Source organism: Muntiacus reevesi, chromosome 22, assembly GCF_963930625.1.
Source record: "Muntiacus reevesi chromosome 22, mMunRee1.1, whole genome shotgun sequence".
Classification (NCBI taxonomy): Eukaryota; Metazoa; Chordata; class Mammalia; order Artiodactyla; family Cervidae; genus Muntiacus; species Muntiacus reevesi.
Window position 1 is genome coordinate 4,949,736 of NC_089270.1, and position 7,903 is coordinate 4,957,638.

The 7,903-nt window shown below is 41.8% G+C and overlaps 1 non-coding gene across 1 annotated transcript; it reads right to left on the reverse strand.

Moving 5' to 3' along the window:
* Positions 1–956: 956 nt before the first annotated feature.
* Positions 957–1,028, reverse strand: TRNAS-GGA (transfer RNA serine (anticodon GGA)). The gene has a single exon. It is a non-coding gene; the product is annotated as a tRNA-Ser (tRNA).
* Between the last annotated feature and the right edge of the window lie 6,875 nt (positions 1,029–7,903).

Sequence of the window (7,903 nt, forward strand, 5' to 3'; positions counted from 1 at the left end):
CAATTGACACTCAGGCCCAATAAAGTTTGAGATTTAACTGGGCCTCCCATAATCCTTCAAACATTTTAGCATATGACTCTATCTGGAAATACTGGGCTTCACCTCCCTTCTGGAATCCACATTGCCAGTGCTTCCTTCCCCTGGCCCCGCGTGGTGAGAGTCTCCATGCAGAGGTACAGTATCGCCTGCCAGTTTTCATCATGCATGTGTTATTGTTCTTCCTGGTGTGCAGGTAGCTGGATGTCAGATACTTCTTGCACATATATTGCTTTCAAAAGTAGTCAAACCAAAGATAAACCCAGAGGGCCATGCGAGTCATAGAAATGGGAAAAAAAAAAAAAAAAAGATTTCTCAGTGGAAGTGGTCAGTTTTACTTTCATCATCTATGTTGGTTTCCCAGCCCTGTAAATATTTGAATATTGGATTCCTACTATAGATGCTAGATCTTTTTTAAAATTTATTTTATTGAAATATAGTTGTTTATAATGGGCTAATTTCTGGTGTACAGCAAAGTGATTCAGTTACACACACATACATCCACATTCTTTTTCATATTCTTTTCCACTATGGCTTATTGCAGGATATTAAATATAGTTCCCTGTGCTATACAATAGGAACTTGCTGCTTATCCATTTTATATATAGGAGTTTGTGTGTGCTGATCCCAGACTCTCAATCCATCCCTCCCCTACCCCTTTCCTTCATGGCAACCATAAGTCTGTTCTCTAAGTTCTAGATATTTTTTAAAAAATTATTTTATTGACGTATAGCTGATTTGCCATGTTCTGTTAATTTCTCCTATACAGCAAAGTGATTTAGTTATACATGAAGTGAAGCTGCTCAGTCGTATCCAATTCTCTGGGACCCCATGGACTGTAGCCTACCTGGCTCCTCCCTCCATGGGATTTTCCAGGCAAGAGTACTGGAGTGGGTTGCCGTTTCCTTCTCCAGGGGATCTTCCCAACCCAGGGATCGAACCCGGTTCTCCTGCATTCCAGGCAGACGCTTTAACCTCTGAGCCACCAGGGAAGCCCCCAATATTATACATATATATATATATATATATATATATATATATATATATTTCATATTCTTTTCTGTTATGCTTTATCAAGATATTGAATACAGTTCCCTGTGCTATAGAGTAAGACCTCATTGTTTATCCATTTTATATATACTAATTTGTGTCTGCTAATCCCAAACCCCCCAATCCATGCCGCCCCCACCACTTTCCCTGTGGCACCCACAAGTATGTCTCTGAATGATGGATTTTTAATACTTGCTTGCCTTTTCCGGGAGCAGCTCTCTCCTCTGACCCTCCATATTGCCTTCTGACCTCTACTTCCTGCCCAGACCCCACTATCTATCCAAACCCTTGCTCCTGGTCTCATTCAACCCACTCTGTGCCTTTACCATCAGCAGCAGCGAGGCATTAAGGCCACACATCACTCTCCAATTGATTAACACCCAGTCTGTTCTTGGTTTAGAATGTTGATTTGTTCAGAATGTGCTGTGCTGTGGAGCATAAAGGAAATGCCTGGATTTGGAAGACAGGAGAACGGAGTTGATTTCAAGCTCTGAACTTACTGGATTGTTATAATAATTAAGTGAGATATACACCGGAAGTCTCAGGCACATAGTAAACACCAAGTAAATGACATTTATGAATAAGAGTTTAGTATAGTACAGTATAGTATTAGTTGCTGAGTCGTGTCCGACTCTTTGCAACCCCATGAACTGCAGCCCGCTAGGCTCCTTTGTCCATGGGACTCTCTAGGCAAAAATACCGGAGTGGGTTGCCATTTCCGTCCTTGTTTATTTGGTCACAATGATAACTGTGTATTTAGCACCTATGTTAGGCCAAGGCTGTGCTAAGTAGACACTGTAGTACAAAGATGAAGTGAGGGAGTCAGATTCATGAATACTTGTGATAAAGGGGTTTGTGCAAAGTACTCTGGGATTATGGCAAGGGAGAGGTTTTCCGAGGTTTGAAGTAGGTTTCACGTAGGAGGTGGCAGACCAGCTTGACAGTCAAGGCTGAATAAAATTTTGTAAGCAGAGAAAAGAGTGAAGGGCTCATAAGAGCCATTCTATATATAAGTACTCAATGATGAGATAGGACATGGTGTGTCCTATGAATGTTCTAAAAATAATGACTGCTTCCATATTGCTGGATTACAGGGTCTGCAGAAAGAGAACATGAGCTCAGAAAGGTAGGTTAGGGGGAACAGTGAAGGCATCTTCCCAAGCTAGATGAGCTTAGATTTTATCTTGGAGTCAGATGTGTGTATTGGAAAGGCCACGGGCACCTGAGTCACCCAGAAAAGCGTCAGGTAAATTAGACTCCATGGATCACACAAGAAGACAGAGACACAGAAAGAATTTGAAAGACACATCCATCCAAAATGGCAACATTTTTCAAAGGACTCCACGTGTCAGATTTATTGGAAACTTAAAGAACTTATTCCTACCACATTTCAGTGACTTGAAGTTTTGCTGCCTCAGACTTTCAGCCAAGTCCATAGGAAGTTTGTATTTGAAACTAAAAATGACCATGGTGGTGACAGTCGTTGCCTTGGCAACACTGATAAAGGTCCAGTGAAGGATTGTGGGTAACGAGCCAGGCTGTAGGTAAATTACTGTTTGGTCTGCTTTGGGCCAGTAAGTTAACACCACAGAAAAGTCTAGCCTGGCATTTCCTGACTTGGAAGTGCTTTAATTCGCTCCTTTTGGCAAACTATCCCCAAGGGCTTCACTCTGGGTTGGCCTTTGTGAGGCCCATGTGTGATTCGATGGACTTTGACAGGCCTGCCTGGCCAAAAAAAAATCTTGCCGGGCCCAGCATTCCCACTTGGGGAGTTTCTTCTGTTGGTTAACACATCACTTCCAAAAAGCTCTGTCAAAATGTAGATGCATTACTAGAGAAATGTGACATACTATGAGGTAAAGAGCAGAGAAAGATACAAGTAGCGTTGAAAAGAGAAACTGGATCGGCAGGCAGACCCCCTGAATTTCAGCTATACAGTAACTCCAACACAGCCCTCTGACCTCGGCCAAGGCAGTTGTTATTATTAATATTTTTATTATTGTTAGAATCTTGGTTTCATCATGTACATGGATATAATACTATTTGTTCTCTTCCATTGGTCAGTTTTAAAGGGTAAATGACATGGTGAAGGTGCCTTTGCAAACTGTAAAGTGTTATAGATTGTATTTTAAATATTTCTAGGAGTGAGATTCAGGATTTAATCTTTTGATTGGGGTGAGGAGGGAGGGTGTGGTGACTGTAATCTGGGAAACAAGACAGTGATGGAGAGGACAGAGGGACAGGAGTTTTCATGAGGTCACAGCATGACTCCCAAGTCCATGAGGTCACAGCATGACTCCCCAGTCCATGATACCCCAACCATCTCTTTGTATTTCAGCACTCTTCCCAGTGGATAACACTATTTTTTGTTCAGGTCCTATAAAGACTGTCCTCTTTGCCTGGATTCCCTGCCTCATCTCATCCACTTGAATCCCTCCCTCTTTTCTTTGAAAAGCCACCTAGACTGGCTAGAAGCTCTACTCTGAGAAATACCAAATACTTTTATAGGATTTGTGCCACACTATGACAATTGTCTGTCTGCATTTTACTTTTTCACTTAGATGGTCTTAGAGACAGTATTGGGTCCTCCCCCAAATCTGTATGTTGAAAATCTAACCCATAGAATGATTGAATATGGAAAGAGGGCCTTGAAGGAGCTAATTAAGGTTAAGTGACATCATAAGGGTAGAGTCCTGATCCAACAGCATCGGTGTCCTTAAAAGGACAGGAAGAGGCACCATGAGCATGCACTCACCCAGGAAAAGCATGAAGACACAGTAAGAAGGCTGCTTCCCACAACCTAAGTAGAGAAGCCTCATCAAACACCAACCATGCTGACACCTTGGTCTTGGAAGTTCAGCCTCCAGAATTGTGAGAAAATAAACGTTTGTTGTTTAGGCCGCACTCGTGGTATTTTGTAACGGCAGCCCTAGCAGGCTAATATAGCTGGTAAATATCTTAAGGGTGAAGACTTTATTTAACTCATTTTTGAACAACCAGGGGCTGGAAAATAATAGATACTGAGTAAATGATTCTTGACTGAATGAAAAAATTTAATTAACATAGCTCCACCTTGGCCCCACTGAGCGATCAGGTGAAGCTAGGAGCTGAGACAAGATATTTACTCTGGGGCAATGATGATGGAGGGATGTTATACATGGTCATATGGGAAAGCCATAGCCAGCAGGTGTAGAGCTGGGGGGCTCGCAGGGGTCCAGAGGGAGATGTCCAGGTTGGCCCTAGAAGAGATGACAGGAAAGGTGCCCAGTATCAGAGGAGACGGAGATGTGGGTAATAGTCATCTGAAACTTTCTAAGAGCTCCATCATCCACTGTGTAAAGTCCAAGCCTTCTACTTGGACTCAATGAACCTGTAGTAACACTATGGAGAGCTGGTAGGTGTTCATCTAATGTTTGCCTCTCAAAAGCAAGGACCATGTCTTCTTACTTTTGTTTTCATCTAGAGCCTAGAGGGGGCTTCCCAGGTGGCTCAGAGGGTAATCTGCCTGTGATGCAGGAGACACAGGTTTGATCCATGGATCAAGAAGATCCCATGGAGGAGGGCATGGCTACCCACTCCATTTTTCTTGCCTGGAAAATTCTATGGGCAGAGGAGCCTGGTGGGCTACAGTTCACGGGGTCACAAGGAGTTGGACACCACTGAAGTGACTGATCACACTTGTACATAGAACCTATAAGAAAGCCTGCCATATTGTAGGTGCTCAATAAATGTTTCTTTAATGAAGGCAATGGCACCCCACTCCAGTACTCCTGCCTGGAAAATCCCATGGACAGAGGGGCCTGGTAGGCTGCAGTCCATGGGATCGCTAGGAGTCAGATACGACTGAGATCAGATACTTCCACTTTTCACTTTCATGCATTGGAGAAGGAAATGGCGACCCACTCCAGTATTCTTGCCTGGAGAATCCCAGGGATGCGGGAGCCTGGTGGGCTGCCATCTATGGGGTCGCACACGACTGAAGCGACTTAGCAGCAGCAGCAGCAGCAAGGAGGTGGACTGCCAGCCCCTGGGACACTTACCTGTAAGGAATATTTCCCAGTGACTGGGAGAGGGAACCAGAACAGGACTCCTTCGTAGGGCTGCATATAGTTTCATGTGGCTGCTGTAGCTAGTTACCAGAAATTTAGTGGCTTAAAACAATAGAAATGTATTGTCTTAAATTAATCCTTCTTTCTTCCTCTAGCTTGTTGGCGGCTCCAGGGGTTCCTTGGGTTGTAGCTGCCAAACTCCCATTTCTGTTTCTGACTTCACATGACCTTCTGCGAAGTGTATTCTCTTCCGGTTTGTCTCCTCTCTCTTTGCTCCTGTAAGGACACTTGTCTTTGGGTTCAGGGCTTGCCATTATCCAGCATGACCTTATGTCAAATCTTTCACTTAATCACCTCTGCAAAGGTTCCATTTGAAATCAAGTCACGTTCAGTGAGGGTCAGTATGAATGTATCTTTTTGGAGACCACGCTTTAACTCACAGACATCTAGAAACAAAGAATGAATCACATATATTGTTGTTCAGTCACTCAGTCATGTCTGATTGTTTGCTACCCCATGGACTGCAGCTTACCAGGCTCTTCTGTCCTTCACTGTCTCCTGCAGATATCTCAGATTCACGTCCATTGAGTTGGTGATTTTATCTAATCATCTCATCCTCTGCGTCATATATACACATATACACCTATATATAGTGGTGTATACCTATGCCCATATCTATATTTATATCTACACATATTGGGGGAGATGATAGTATAAATCTCTTTCCAAGGCCTGGAGAAAATGAAATGAAATGTCCCAGCTTATAAAGTGAGGCAAGGGGAAAAAAAAAAGGGACTTCTTCTTTCTTCTTTCTGATCTATTTAGGCCCTCACTGTGTTGGGTGATGCCAGCACACACTGGGGAGGGTAATTCACTTTACTGAGTCATTGATTCAAATGACAGTCTCATCTGGAAACACTCTCACAGCCACATCCAGTGATGATGTTTAATCTGGGCATTCCTTGGTCACACACGTTGACATACCACAGATGATCAGAATGAATTTGGGACAACATTTTGGACTCCATGTATTAAAAGTTAAAAAAAAATTACATACTCTATGTTACAACAATACTTCAAATAGACCTGGGTTTGGTTCCTGGGTTGGGAAGATCCCTTGGAGAAGGAAATGGCAACCCACTCCAGTGTTCTTGTCTGGAGAATCCCATGCACAGAGGAGCCTGGCTACAGTCCATGGAGTCGCAAAGAGCTGGATATGACTTAGCGACAAAACAATAGCAGCAACAGCAGCATACGCATTGCAATTGGAAAAAACACAAACCAAAAACTGGAAATAACTGGTATTTCCAGGAATAGGTGTTGATTTGAATATATGGTGGCTATCCATATGACAGAAAGTCACATTCCAATTAAAAAAAACAAAACAAAAAAACAGTAATGTCCAACCATAAAAAATAATGAAATAGTGCCATTTGCAGCAATACAGAAGGACCTAGAGATTCTCTAAGACATGCTGAGTGAAGTAAGTCAGACAGAGAAAGACTAATATCATATAATATCACTTATATGTAAAATCTAAAAAAAATGGTCCAAATACACTTATTTACAAAACAGAAATAGAGGAGTCACAGATATAGAAAATAAATGTATAGTTACCAGGGGGTAAAGGGGTGGGATAAATGGGGAGATTGGGAATGACACATACACATTGCTATATATAAAATAGATGACTAACAAGATCTGCTGTGAAGCACAGGGAACTCTACTCAATACTCGGTGATGACCTATATGGGAAAAGAATCTAAAAGAGAGTGGACATATGTGTGTGTGTATGTATATGTACAGATGTGATTGATTCACTTTGCAGTACAGCAGAAACTAATACAATATTGTAAATAAACCATACTTTAATAAAACTTGAAAACAGAAACAAAATAAAAAGCAATGATAGAGTTGAAATGTGGTCCTTCATCTGGAATCATGCTCCTCTATTGTTGGATTAAAAAAAAAAAGCAGATTAAACACTATATTAGGACTACCATGCAATTATAGCTAAACTATATTTTGCAAAATAATAGGGACATATGTACTCATATGTGAATAGTAATTATCTTCATTTGGGACAATTACTAGCAATTGCTACTTTTTCTCTTTGGGCTTTGACTACGCTAAAGACTTTTTACTGTGTGGATCACAACAAACTGTGGAAAATTCTTAAAGAGATGGGATTACCAGACCACCTTACCTGTCTCCTGAGAAGTCTGTATGCAGATCAAGAAGCAACAATTAGAACCAGTTATGGAACAACAGACAGGTCCCAAATTGGGAAAGGAGTACGTCAAGTCTGTATACTGTCACCAGGCTTATATAGCTTACATTCAGAGTACATCATGTGACATTCTGGGCTGGGTGGATCATAGACTGGAATCAAGAGTGCCAGGAAAAGTATCAATATCCTCAGACACGCAGATAACATCATCCCAATGGCAAAAAGTGAAGAGGAACTAAAGAACCTATTGATGAGAATGAAAGAGGAGAGTGAAAAATCTGGCTTTAAACTCAACATTCAGAAAACTAAGATCATGGCATCCAGTCTCATCACCTCACAGCAAGCAGATGGGGAAACAGTGGTAACAGTGACAGATTTTATTTTCTTGGGCTCCAAAATCACTGCGGACAGTGATTGCAGCCATGAAATTAAAAGGCGGTTGCTCCTTGGAAGAAAAGCTATGACAAACATAGACAGCATTATTAAAAAGCAGAGACATTACTTTGCCAACAAAGGTCCATCTAGTCAAAGCTATGGT